Raw genomic sequence first — 15,022 nt, 5'->3', positions numbered from 1 at the left:
TGGTTCCTGGAAGCTGGGCCCGGAGCCGCTGTTGGCCCCCAAACCAGGATGGACTGAGGACCGCAGGCTCCAGACCCGGGCCACGAGGAGCTCTGGCAGGGGAGGTGAGATGGGTCTCTCACCTCTCTTTCTGGCTGGTTCTCTTCTGTTTCTTCACTCAGCCCTCTAGGCCGAGTTCTAATGACTTCAGTTCTAGCCCTGCTGACGCAAAGGCACGGGCGTCGCTGCCTTCCCTGTGTCTTGGAGAATTTGCCCATCCTGTGAAGGCTCATCTTGCCTCCTGACTTCATAAGCAATTTCTCTCTGCTGGGGTCCAGGGGAAGTATGAAGGCAGGTCTGACCCCATCATACATTTCTCAGCCTTGGTGCCTTTAGAGTCTTTCTGGTACCTGCTGGGTGATTGACAGGTAGCTACAGACTCAGAAGGTTTGTGAACGGCTTCCGGCCAAGGAAACCTCCTACCCTGGAGAAGGGCTCTTGGTCCAGAGAACTCTGGTGGAAGGCCCCCATTTCCTCCTGCGTGACCTGGGACAACCATTTCCCCTCTGGCTCCCTTTCCCAACCTGTCCGTGCGAGGATTAGATTAACTAGATCATTTATGATTCCATGATTCAGACATAAGTTCACCCTGGCTTGCTTTGGCACCTAGTTTTATTTCACCTCAAAAAACCCCAAGGATCAAGTTCGATGGATGAGGTCTAAGAACAGTGAGGACAAGTGCGGTCCTGGCCCCTGGCCCAGAGGAGAAAGGCCGTCCTTGCCCCCTTCCAGGTCCTGGGTGGCCGTGGGGCGGGGCTGTGGAGTGGAGCCCCTCCCCGGGTTCTCAGGCCATGGGTTGGACAGAAGCGGCGTCTGGCAGGGTCTTACAGCAGGCCCTGGGCACGTGTTGAGAAGCGTGTGGGGGCTGACCACCCAAAGCCCCAGAGAGAGCCTCACAAAGTGACACCACCCTCTGCCAGCCACATGGCCTTTTGGTTCAGGTTTCCTTTGAAAATGACTTTAGAGGACTTGCCAGCTCGAGGCCTCAGCTCACCCTGCTCTTTGAAAAGGGAGAAAATGATCCCTCTGCTCCCATAGAAACTTGGCAAAAGAACTTACAAAACAGACAGCTTCAGAAATGAGAATTCACAGGCCCGAGGGAGGCTGGCCCAGGGCCCCTCTGCTCCCCGAGGGCCTCCGAGTTTGTTTATGTGTCATTACTGTTTAATAGAGAGACCATGGGCCGAGGGCAGACAGTGTGGGTGGCGTTCAAGTTCAAACAACATGGAAGATCAAAGAGTAACCGGAGCCAATTGACAATCAATAATGAGTAAAAAGCAAACATCTCTAAACGGATAAGCCAGGACAAAGGGAATGCAGAATTTTTATTACAAAAACAAGTATGCCGTGAATGCCAATTTTTATAAACACATAACTTGCAAGACAGGGAGCTCACGATGTCCTTTTCTCTACTGTTGGAACTTTAGAGGAAATGTTTCTGGGGACCAGGTTGGTGGTTGGGGGATAAACCCGGAGAGGCAGGGAACTGAGAATCAAGAACCACTAAGGATCTGGAAGGGATGAGATGGTAAGGATCACCCAGCTCAAATCTGTCACCAACTCCTGAAGGGACAGAGGCAGGAGAGATGAGCAAAGTTGCCTACTGTCACTTCTTTTTGTGCCGACGGTGGTTTTCAAGGCACCTTTGTACCAAAGATCCCATTCAGTTCCCACAACCACCACCCCGAGGAGAGTTTACAGGGAGACGGAAACCACACGCCCACCTTGGAAACTCCCCGACAGTGGCCGTGCCCCCCAGAGCTACAGCTGAACCAGAGGTCCATAATAACACATCAGGCTGCACCTGCCCCCAGAATTTTCCCAAAGAAACTGCTTTATCCTCAGCCCCTGCTGAAGAGCCAGAACTTGGGCAGCCAAATCCCACATCATGCAACCCTACCTCCCTGACCACTGATTTGTCTAAGGGTGGACACTGGATCCAAGGGCAGCCCACTTGCAAAGGGCCTGTGGCCCATTACAAAGTGTTAGTTATGTAAATTGGGGCTGCTAATGAGTTGAGACACTCAAGTGCCGTGTCCTGGGAATTTATAGTGAAATGTGGACACAGGCAGCCAATCCAGTGTTTCTCAGACTTCAGTCATTTGTGGTCCACCTCCATGACTTTTGCCATTGCATCAGGCCCTGATTGTTTATGTGCTCTTTTTCTTTATTGTTTATTTATTTTTGAGAGAGACGATGCCTTCTGAGCAGAGAGATGCCTATAAGAAGCGGATCCGGGAGAGTAGCGGGGTCGCGTTAATGGCAGAGCCTTGGAGTGAGGTCCCCAGAAGAAGCTTGGAAGCAAAATAACCTCCAGTAGCTGGTTCTACAAAGCTTGTCATTGAGTAGTCGTTTCTCGTCTTAGATTTCTAAAAGACTCCATCCCTCTTATAACCACTTTTTAATAAGGTCCCTGCTTCTATTGCTATACTACCCATCATTACTTGGGCTGGTCTGTGTGCGTCCCTGTTTCCCAGAACCAAAAGAGGACAATTTACCCAGGTTCCCAGGCATCTGGAGTATCTGCCATTAGGAAGATCCTTAAATACTCTTAGATGGGGTGCAGGCTTCTCACAAGTGGAGGCTGAGGCAGGCTGTGATCCCTCAGAAGGAAGTCAAAATACTGGAACCGCTTGGAAAGACAGTGTTGTTCCTCCAAGCCCCCAAAGAGGAGGAAACATCAACAATCACTAAGAAAGAGGCCTTATAGATAGGCAGGTGCTGAAGTAAGAGGCCCTGGGGTCTAGGAAGGGAACCTGGTGGGGCCGGGAGTCCCTGCACTATAATATTGGCCCCCTAAGCCCTTGGGGTCTAGCCCTCTCATTAAAGGAATCTGACACATTTAACCCCCAAATGCTTGGCTTCTCAGCACATCTCAAGATGAGTTTCCTGCGTCTCCCTTCCTTCTGCATCCCAAGCAAGCAGATTGGTTAAACAACTAGGATGCTTCCTTAGAGTGAGAATCGCAGAATAGTGGGGCTAGATGGAGCCTTGGAGATGGTGAAGGAGCTAGGCGCAGAGGGGGAAAGGGACAACCCCTAAGGTCACACCAAGAATTTTTATCAAAGATGGCTCCTGACTCCCACTTGGGTTTATAACATCCTCCCAGCCTTCAAGGAGTGGGCGGTCGAGTTGGGAAAACAAACCATGGACAAATATGCAGGTAAGACCACAAAGAAACACGAAGAGATAGAACACGATGGCTAATGAGTGACAGTCCTGTCGCCCAGGGGCTCGAGGGGAGTTACGTTCAGAACGGCACGTTGCTCCTTCAGGGCCACAGGAGGCAGGCAGCCTGCTGAGCTGGAGGCCAAGCAGGAGCCTTTTCTGGGCTTCCTCTCTCCTTTCTGTAGGACTGTAGTGCCTCCTTCTGTCTGGAAAGAGCTATCCTCCCTGATGTCACCAATAGGAGCCATCTCTGGAGGTGGCTTGGTTTCTTAAGGAGCGCCACAAACCGAGTGGCCCAGACACCAGAAGGGTGTTGTCTCACAGATCTGGAGGATGGAAGTCTGAGATCAGGATGTTGTGAGGGTGGGTTTCTTCTGAGGGCTGGTTGGGGGAATCTTACTCCAGTGTTTCCTCCTAGCTCCTGGCATTTGCTGGCACTCCTTGGCACTCCTTTGCTGGGGGAAGCACCACCTTCACGTGGCCTTCTCCCTGCGTGCATGCCCCTGTGTCCCACTTTCCCGTTTTTATATGGACGTCAATCAAATTGCTGTAAGACCCACCCTAATGACCTCATCTTCACTAATTATATGTGCAATGACCCCATTTCCAACTGAGGTCGCATTCTGAGGCTCTGGGGGTTAGAATTTCAACATAGGAATTCTGAGGGGGCACAATTCTTTTTCTTTTAATATAATTTATTGTCAAATTGGCTTATATACAACACCCAGGGCTCATCCCAACCAGGGCCCTCCTCAACGCCCATTGCCCATTTTCCTCCTCTCCCCCCTCCCTACAGCCACCCCCCAGTTTGCTCTCTGTATTTAAGGGTTTCTCATGGTTGGCCTCCCTCCTTCTCTGTTTGTAACTTTTTTTCCCCCTTCCCTTCTCTTGAGGGCACACCACTGAACCCATGGCAGGGAAAGGTCACGTGGCTGAGGTCAGGCCATGCTTCTCCTCTTTCTCTGCCACCCAACTGTGTCCTTCATATCATTGATGTGTCTCACCTTAGGAGAGCATGAGGGGACAAAGCAACCACATTTTGGCTAAACAGAAGGGAGAAGAATCTAGGTCCACGCAGGTCCCTATGGAATAGAGATCACCAAGAATGTGGATACCAGGCCATTACAGGTTTGATAGAAGCCTCTTAACAAGAACTGGAGACTATTCTAGTTAACGGTATTTTCAAAACTCGTGGAGTTTTGGAGCTTACCCCGGAGGTAGTCTAACCCAGCAGCTCTCGCCATGGAGGACATTTAAATGTGCTGCTGACTGCTCCCCAGGTGACACTCGCATGCAGCCAGGGGTGGGAACCTTGAATCCTATCCAGTCCAATCCTCCAGTATGGAGGTTCCTCAAAAAACTAAAAATAGAACTGCCCTGTGACCCAGCAATGGCACTACTAGGCATTTATCCGCAGGATACAGGTGTGCTGTTTCGAAGGGACATATGCACCCCCATGTTTATAGCAGCACTATCAACAATAGCCAAAATATGGAAAGAGCCCAAATGTCCATCGATGGATGAATGGATAAAGAAGATGTGGTATATATATACAATGGAGCATTACTCGGCAATCAAAAAGAATGAAATCTTGCTATTTGCAACTACGTGGATGGAACTGGAAGGTATTATGCTAAGCGAAATGAGTCAGAGAAAGACAAATATCATATGACTTCACTCATATGAGGATTTTAAGACACAAAACCAATGAGCACAAGGGAAGGGAAGCAAAAATAATATAAAAACAGGGAGGGACAAAAACATAAGACACTCTTAAATATGGAGAACAAACAGAGGGTCACTGGAGGGATTGTGGGAAGGGGGATGGACTAAATGGGTAAGGGGCACTAAGGAATCTACTCTTGAAATCATTGTTGCACTGTATGCTAACTAACTTGGCTATAAATTTAAAAAATAAAGTAAAATAAATAAAAATAAAAAACTAAAATATTGAGTGTCACAGAAATAAAAAAAAATGCAGGGCAAGTTAACAGTGATGTCAATGTGGGGAAAGGGCTCCCCTTTCAAGCTTGAGATTCTCTCAGGTCCTATCCCATTTAGAAACTGGTTTGGGGGCGCCTGGGTGGCTCAGTCGGTGGAGCATCCGACTTTGGCTCAGGTCATGTTCTTGCAGATCATGAGTTCGAGACCCACATCAGGCTTGCTGCTCTCAGTGCATAGCCCACTGCAGATCTTCTGTCCCCCCCCCCTCTGTCCCTCCCCAGCTTGCACTCTCTCTCTCTCAAAAATAAATAAAGCATTACAAAAATTAGATTAAATTAAAAAAATAAACTGATTTTGACCATGGGAAGATATTGGAAGTACGGGTCTGCTATGACTCTCCAGAAAGAAGGGCACAATTACACAAGTCTGGGACCACTTTGTGCATGTAGGTGGGACAGCTCGAGTAGCCCTGAACTGAGCCACATTCCAGGGGGGGCTTGGGCACACCCTGGCTTGGGGTGTCACACACATCATTTCCTGATAGTGGAACTGTGCCTCATCTGTCACTATTCCACCCTCTCTTTCAGTCACATGGAGAAACGTGTCATTTCCCAGACATACCAGTCTTCGGTTTTTGTATGCCCCATGCCCTTCATTGAGCATGTCTTTTTCCTAACTTCTATTCTCGCCACCCCCACCCCCCCACCCAGGGAATTCCTTCAGGACCAGCCACCCATGAATTTCCTCAGCCTAAAAAAAAGTCACGTGCACCTGTCCGGGTTTGTTAAATGATGGAGTGGGAGAGTGAGGTGTGATTAAGGGTTCCAGTTGGCTTTATAGCTCTTCCAGGGCCTGCATTTCTGAAGCAGTCTAGCGGACAGCCACCAGGTGGCGGAGTACGCCAAGCAGTGACGGCCACAGGTGCCACTTTCTCGGCTCCCAGGGAGGTGGGAGCGTGTAAACGGGGTTAGTGCTATTTTTTCTACTTGGCTTCCTGTGCTTTGTACCTGCTCCCTTCCTATAACCCTCTTCTTCATCTCTGCAAAGCCATCCAATGGAATTGGCTCGTGGTCTGGGGGATGTGATTTGAGGTCCTCTGGCCCCCAGATCTCTCTTTAAGAGACCTATTTGGGCGTGTGAATTTCCACTCTGAGAGCCATTCCTTTGTTTCGGGTTTGCAGCTCTCCTTGGATGGAAAGAGGTCATGTCTCAGTCCTCAGGCAAAAGCAGGCCATCCTTTACAGAACCCTGGAGGGAGGCAGGGGCTCATAAGATGACACTAACAACACATATAATTGAATTGGCAGGTCCCCGGGGGCTTTCATTTCCAAGAGCTCACTGAACCCTTACCACAATCTTGTCAAGGAAGAAAAAAATCCCCATCTGGCGGATGAAGAAACTGAGGTTCAGGGAGGATGGTGAGTAAGTGGCAAGGCAGGGGATGGAACATTCGCCTTCTGACTAGCGCCGATGGAACTAGTGTGTCGGCTGTTGAATTAACAAAAAGGTGCCCCTTTCTTCATGCACCCTTAGTGTGTGGCTTTTCCAACTGCACAACATAGTCTAAGGAGAGGGTGTAGATGCTTAGAACTGGAAACTCTGAATGTTAGAGAGGAGGCCACCAGGGCATGTCATGTAGCTCAATATCTGTGTCACAGGGTTGTGACAGTGTCCTGGGCTCTGGATGCCTGGTACTGATACGGATTGGCCATACCCTGAGCACCTGGTCACTGCCCTTTAGTGCCGAGGGGCTGGGGCTTACCTCTTCGGCTTTCCTCTCCCCATCATACTCAGTGACCTTCCGTACATAAGAGGGGAAGGGCATCGTCCAATCCCTGCTGGCCTGGGCCCCCAGCAGTGAGATCTGAGGCAAGCAGCTCTGGCCTTGAGTCAAGGTCACTTGCTTGGTCAGCCAGCCCCTTCTCCCTGGCCCTTGGTTCCTGACAGTAAATGAAAACACTGCACAGGATAATCTCCAAGGCTCCTTCTGGAAACCCTGACCCTGACTTGTCCAGCCTAAGGTACACTGGGAGATAGACATTGCTCTTGCTGGGGGTAGCCTGGGAATAGAAATCACTCGTGGAAATCATAGAGTTCTAGTTGCCGGAAGCCAGCCCTTTCTCATCCATTGTTCCCAGTGTTTCTGCATTCACTAGACCCAAATTCACAGATCCTGGATTTGGGGCTTCCCTATACGTGCCTTCTGGCATTTTCACAATTCAAAAGGGGCTTTTGAAGGTTGGGGTTGTCATAAAGACCAACCTACTTAACACTTCACAAGGGGCTCAAAGTTCCTCTGTACTTAACAATTTATCCCTTTGCCAAGGCAAAAATGTTTTCTTTGTAAAAATCGCATTTAATTTCAAAATTAATGTACGTTAGATGCATAAAAACTTGAAAAACTGCTATGACAAAATTAATAACACGAAATAGCATTTCTTGAACATCACGATGTTCCAGGATGTTTAAAAAATATATTTTTTTATTTTTACATTATAAATTCACAAGAAGTTACAAAAGTAGTACAGAGAAGTCTTATGGACCCTTCTCCCAGTCTCCCCCAGTGGTAACACCTTACATAACCACAACACAGTATCAAAGCCGACAAGTTGACGTAGTGGGTACAATCTACAGATCTTAATCAGATTTCACCGGTTTTACATGGACTCGTGTGTATATGTGTAGTTCTATGTGATTTTATCTTGTGTGTACATTCATGGATCTGTGCTACCCTTTCACCTCCGTTCTCTTCCCCTCCATGCACCCCCTACCCCTTGGCAACCACTGTGCTTCATCTGTATAATTTTGTCATTTAAGAATGTTCTGGGGCGCCTGAGTGGCTCAGTCAGTTAAGCGTCCGACTTCAGCTCAGGTCATGATCTCGTGGTTTGTGAGTTTGAGCCCCGCGTTGGGCTCTGTGCCGACAGCTTGGAGCCTGGAGCCTGTTTCAGATTCTGTGACTCTCTCTCTCTTTCTCTCTTTCTCATTCTCTCTTCCTCCCCTGCTCACACTCTGTCTCTCTCTTTCTCAAAAATAAAGATTAAAAAAGTTTTTTCAAAGAAAGTTGTACACATGGCATATGATAATAGCAATATAATATGGTGGCATAATAAACAACATGTATTGAGTGTCCAGTATATGTTGGGAATTATTTCTAGCTCTGTACGACTGGGAGCTCATTGGTTCCCCTCAAAAACCCATTACAATGATCTCTATTATTACCCCCCTTCACAGATGTGGAGACTGAGATAATCGCCTAATTTTATTCAGATAGTAACTGGCAGAGCTGAGATTAAAATCCGTATCTTGCTCACGAGTACGAACCTTTGTTTATAATATTATGCTATCCTTCTAAATAAGTTCAATATGTTTTTTTCAAAACTAAACGCAGAAAACCATCATTCAACGGTAGCTTCAGAAAATGTCCCATGATTCCTACCATATACACCCCATTTTCTCAAGACAGTGCAATTAAGGGAAAAATTAATAATAAAAAGGAGCTGGAAAACGTGATTTGTCTGTAAATTACGAACACGATTTTACCTCTAAACAACTTGCGGGTCAGGGAAGAAGAGGACAGGAGTTGACTCTAGCAAGGGAGCAAGGGTTCACGGTCAGGATGTTGGGAGATGCAGGGGCAAATGTCTCAGGGCTGTGAACAAAGGAGATACTGTGCTGCCCCGGACTGAGCCCAGAAGGGCAGGCACCGTGTTTCCGTCATCCCACTAGCCTCAGAGCCTCACCTGACACTCTGCGCTAACAGAGTCAATAACTGTTTAGTAATGGACTAAGAGATAGACCCCATAGTGGATACTGCGTCTCTTTTCCCAGATCCCAAGTCAAAAACTCGGCAATGTTTACAAAGGCTTTCTGGTTTTTACTGGAGTCACACTGAGAGATCATGACGGGTTGCCGAGCTATGGCCTCACATCACAAATTAACTGCTTTTCCCATTTTTAGCAGTTTCCGTCTTCTCCTGATGAAGGATGGCTTTCCTGCAAAGACCGTATCGTGGCGGTGTCATCAGGCACTGTCTTGCAGAAGCGCAGGTGAGCCCGGATGTGAGGCAGCTGGTGACGTGTGGTGCTGGCCTCAGCTCGGTGCCCAGTACTCACACAGGCTCGCAGTAAGGCTCTGGGGCCCATTCGTCACCATGTACTGAACTGGAAAAGACAGCGATGCGAGGTAGCACTTAAAATGATGCACACCAGGGGTGCCTGAGTGGCTCAGTCGGTTAAGCGACCAACTTCGGCTCAGGTCAGGATCTCGCGGTTTGTGAGCTCGAGCCCTGCATCGGGGCGGGCTCTGTGCCCAACAGCTCAAAGCCTGGAGCTGCTTCGGATTCTGCGTCTCCCTATCTCTCTGCCCCTCGCCTGCTCCTCACGTTCTGTCTGTCTCCTAATAACAAATAAACGTTAATTTTTTTTTAAATCAAAATGATACACACCAAAACATTATGATCCATTTTTAATGAAATATGTTCTGTAATCAAACCGATTCTAACTTTTTATCCATAATAACTTGACACAAAAATGAAAGGCAGGGAGAAGTGGGGAAAAGAGAATGTGGAACTTTTGTTTGTTAATATTTTTTTTTATCACTTGAAATTTTACAATGAGTTTATTACTTTAAATTTTTTTTAAATGTTTGTTAATTTTTGAGAGAGAGAGAGAGACAGAGTGTGAGTGGGGGAGGGGCAGAAAGAGAGGGAGACACAGAATCCGAAGCAGGCTCCAGGCTCTGAGCTGTCAGCACAGAGCCCGATGCGGGGCTCGAACCCACAAACCTTGAGATCATGACCTGAGCTGAAGTCGGATGCTTAACCGACTGAGTCACCCAGGAGTCCCTCTACTGGGTAACTTTGAACAATATACCTTCTGTGCCTTAGTTTCCTCATCCATAAATTGGGGATTTTATTACTTTTAAAACTGGATAGGGGCGCCTGGGTGGCGCAGTCGGCTAAGCGTCCGACTTCAGCCAGGTCACGATCTCGCGGTCCGTGAGTTCGAGCCCCGCGTCGGGCTCTGGGCTGATGGCTCAGAGCCTGGAGCCTGTTTCCGATTCTGTGTCTCCCTCTCTCTCTGCCCCTCCCCCGTTCATGCTCTGTCTCTCTCTGTCCCAAAAATAAATAAACGTTGAAAAAAAAATTAAAAAAAAAAACAAAAACTGGATATAGGGAAAAGCTTAATGGGTAAATGCATGTAGTCAGTGAGCCACATTGTTTGGGTCCAAATCCGGGCACTGTCACTTAGTAACTATGTGACCACCAGTAAATGACTTAGCCTTTCTGTGTCTCAGTTTCCTGTGAAGGGATAGGAATTACAGTATGGACCTCATAGAGTTCTTGTGTGCATTAATATAGGTAAAGTACTTAGAAATATTTACGAGGCAAAGGCAGCATTCTATCACTATTCACTTTGATTGTAAGAAAGCTTTACTACGATTTTCTTCCCAGTTAATTTTTAGGATGAGGAAGTAATCTGCTGTTTCTTTGCCCAGTTTCTGCGGCCTCAAGAAGTGGGTTGTAGCTTCTGCTATTTCTTGCATCATATCGCCTCTGGGAAGAATGGCCTGCACTCCCATGTGGAAACTGCAGCTACCCGTGAGCTTTGTGTTGGACTCTGATGAGTTTCCATCAGTAAGTCCTCTTGGACATTGAAACCACTCTGGACTGAATCTCAGAGTTCCATTGCCCTCTTGGATTTTGCTTAATTGCCTTTGCAAAGAGCAACACAGATTAACTGTTATGTCTCTTTTTTTTTTTTTTAATTTTTTTTTTCAACGTTTATTTATTTTTGGGACAGAGAGAGACAGAGCATGAACAGGGGAGGGGCAGAGAGAGAGGGAGACACAGAATCGGAAACAGGCTCCAGGCTCTGAGCCATCAGCCCAGAGCCTGACGCGGGGCTCGAACTCCCGGACCGCGAGATCGTGACCTGGCTGAAGTCGGACGCTTAACCGACTGCGCCACCCAGGCGCCCCTGTTATGTCTCTTGCAACTGCATTTTCTACTTTATCATAGAATATACTCTCTAGTATATCATGTATTAAGTTCTTTTTAAACTTCCTCTTTCTCCCATCTACTGGCATAAATTCACAGGAAGAGTTTCCTGTCCCTCTGTATCATCTTTTTAAAACTAGGTAGGAGATTTAAGACAATTTGATGGTTATATCCTGAGGGTGTCCCGTGTCCATTTGACAAATACAGACTATTCATTGCTTGTTCATATCAACTTCATTAGGGGAAAATGGTCCATAGAAGCTTTACTGATAATATAAACTCATTAAAAAAACATTTAATATTCAAATTCTGAGTATTAGTTGCTTTCTAATATAAGCACTATAAAATATTTATTTCTCCATTTGCTCAACACTTAATCCAGTAGGTCTCAATTAGTTGTACACAACAGAACGCTCTATGGAGTTGTTTTGTGTGATAGAATGAAGGTTCTTCCCATCTTCCTACAGAGAGGTCTGGGTTTGCAAGAAGCTTAGTAGATCAGAACCACCCAGGGCTAGAATGTTAAGAGAACAGCATTGGAAACACTAGCCAGTTTATGGCGAAAAGGGAGAGAGAACATTGGCTTTAAATGGCCCATTACCAATATGCAAATCTGATCACATACCTCAGTCTTAAAACAATTCAGTGATTCCACATCTCCTCTAAGACAAAATCTCAAGTCTTGAATGGTGTTTAAGGATCTTTCCACTAACTGGAAAAGATATCTGCATCCCTATGTTTATAGCAACATTACTTACAATAGCTAAGGCATGGAAATAGCCTGTGTTTATCAATGGATGAATGGATAAAGAAGTTGTGATATATATATATATATATATATATATATATATATATGTATATATATACACATATGTGTATGTATATGTATATACATGTGTATATGTATATGTACATATGTACATGTACATGTACATATGTATATATGTATATGTACATATACATATGTATATATGTACATACATGTATATATACATGTATATATACATATGTGTATATACATACACATATATATGTGTGTGTATATATATATATATATATATGGAAATTGTCCCATTTGCAACAACTTGGATGGACCTTGAGAGGATTATGCTGAGGTAAGTCAGACAGAGAAAGACAAATATTGTACGATCTCGCTTATATGTGGATCCCCCAAAAATAAAACAAAAAATCCCCAACAAATACAACTAATACAGAAAAACAAAGTCATAGAAAAAGGTATCAGATTTGTGGCTACCAGAGGCAGGGGGTCGGGGGAGGGGGAACTAGGAGGAAAAGGGTCCACAGGTACAAATTTGCAGTGAGAAGATAAACAAGCACTAAGGAGGGAATGTAAAACTTGACGACTATGGCTAACGCTGCTGTATGATATATAGAAAAGTTGTTAGGAGTGAATCTTAAGGGTTCTCATCACAAGGAAAAAAAATGGTCTTTTCTTTTTTTGCTCTCTTTTTTTGTGGTGTCTCCATGAGATGATGGCTGCCAAGTGCAATGACACCAGTAATCATTTCACAATATATGTGAGCCAGATGGTCACACTGCACACCTGGACTTAAACCTGAAAAAAAACTGAGAAAGAAATAAAAATAATAAAAATAATAAAATAATAAAAAAAAATCCTTCGTAATCCAGCTCCCACATATCTCTCCGGCCTCTTTATCACTGCTCCCTGTGATGCTGATATACTAAATGATACAGAGTTTCCAAAATGATGCTAGATTATTTTGTCCTTGAAATATTTGTTGCTCATTCCCCCTGCTTACAATACACTTATCCCCCTGATTTGGTTAGCCAGTCAATTGCTGATTCATCAAGGGTCATGCATGCGTCACCCCTTCTGGAAGCCTCTTTTAAATATGTGTGGTACACATATTCATCCGAATACACTCTGTGCTCAGAAGGAAAACTTGGTAGTGCCGCAAAGGAGAAGAGATCAATGTAAAAGCTTTCATATTAAGGCAAGATGAAAAAGGATTTCATAAATCTGAGGTTGAGTTGGATACATCCAAAAAGGGGTGTTTCGAGAACATATATGTCTTGCATTTTAACATTGAGGTCAGTGGGTAGTTTGCCCCAAATTTAAAACCAAGAGCAGTGGGTGCTACATCTACAAGATTTTCTTATTTTTTAATTTTTTTAACGTTTGTTTATTTTTGAGACAGAGAGAGACAAAGCATGAATGAGGGAGGATCAGAGAGAGAGGGAGACACAGAATCTGAAACAGGCTCCAGGCTCTGAGCTGTCAGCACAGAGCCCGACGCGGGGCTCCAACTCCCGGACCGCGAGATCATGACCTGAGCTGAAGTCGGACACCCAACCGACTGAGCCACCCAGGTGCCCCCATCTGCAAGATTTTCAATGGCAATACCCGAAATTCTAGGTCCACTGTGTACAATGAACCAGGTGGGGTTTATCTAGTACGGACTCCCATAGATAAAGCTTGAACATGTCAACGTACATCGAGTCACTGCAGACAAGGAGTGTAAAAGGCTCGTACATCACTATGCGGATGGACTGCCTGTATTTTCTAAGCATCTTTCCTTACCCTCCAGTAACCGAATGCTGAATTCTTACTGAGTAAGAAGCAATAACTGGAAGCTGTTGCCATGTAAGAATTACAAGTTAAAATTGTGCAGCTTTTATAGTACAATAACTTAGACAATTAAACTACATGTGGATATCAACTTGACATTTCAGCTTGGATTTCTCAGATTTTAACATCTTCCACACTGTGCTGCTGATCTCCCCACCAGCCTCCTCCTCCTTTTTCCTACCTCTCTGATGGCCACCCAGGTGCTCAGGTCCAACACCCAGGGGGCGCTTTCTACTTTTCTGTCTCACACATACTCCACATTCAACCTTTTGGTACATCCTGTCAAAATATGTCTAGCATGGGGGGCGCCCGGGTGGCTCAGTGTGTTAAGTGTTAGACTTTCTCTCAGGTCAGGATCTCATGGTTCCTGGGTTCGAGCCCCACGTCCGGCTCTGACAGCACGGAGCCTGCTTGGGATTCTCTCTCTCTCTCCCTGTCTGCCCCTCCCCAACTTGCATTCTCTCTCTTTCTCTCTCTCCCTCAAAATAAACTTTTTAAAAAAATGTATGTATAGAATCTCTGGCCACATCACCAGAGTCTGACCCCATCTGTCTGTCACCCTGCAGTGACACAATCTTCTCTTATGTTGGCAAAGCATCCTAACTTCTCCCCTTGCATCCTTGCTTGTCTCCCACAGTGTACTCCTAAATTGGCACGCAGGTGATTCTACTCGAATTTAAGTTACAGCATGATGCTCTGCTGATCGAAATCTTCTTACCAGCTCACGTGAATGGCCGAGCAGGCCGTGTGCAGTCTGGCTCTCATGCAGTGTTCCATCTCCTCTAGTCCTACGCTGGCTTGGGAGAAGCCACTCTGCCACGCTGGCCGGCTCACTATTCCCTGGACACACAGGTGCACTCCCACTGGAGGGGCTGGGCTGGGCTGAATCATGGCCCCCAAAGATAGTCACATCCTACCCTTGGAAACTGGGAATGTTACCATGCATAGCAAAAAGGTCTTTGCAGATGTCGTTAAGAACCTTGAAATGGGGAGGTTTTCCTGGATTATCTGGGTGGGCCTTAAATGCAATCACATATATAAGAGGGAGGCAGAAAGAAATTCTACCACACGCAGAGAAGACAATGAATGGGAAGACAGACCAGAGGGAGACGCCAGGATGCTGGCCTTGAAGATCGGAATGATGAGGTCACAGGCCAAGGATTGATTCTTGTCTAGGGCTTCCGGACAGAGTGTGGCCCTGCACCTTGGTTTTGGCCCAGTGATACTGATTTTAGACTTTTGGCCTCCAGAACTGTGTG

Source organism: Lynx rufus, unplaced genomic scaffold, assembly GCF_022079265.1.
Source record: "Lynx rufus isolate CCGP_SWC_20201006 ecotype Redwood Valley unplaced genomic scaffold, mLynRuf1.p SCAF_5, whole genome shotgun sequence".
NCBI lineage: Eukaryota > Metazoa > Chordata > Mammalia > Carnivora > Felidae > Lynx > Lynx rufus.
Note: the sequence above shows the minus strand (reverse complement) of the source record.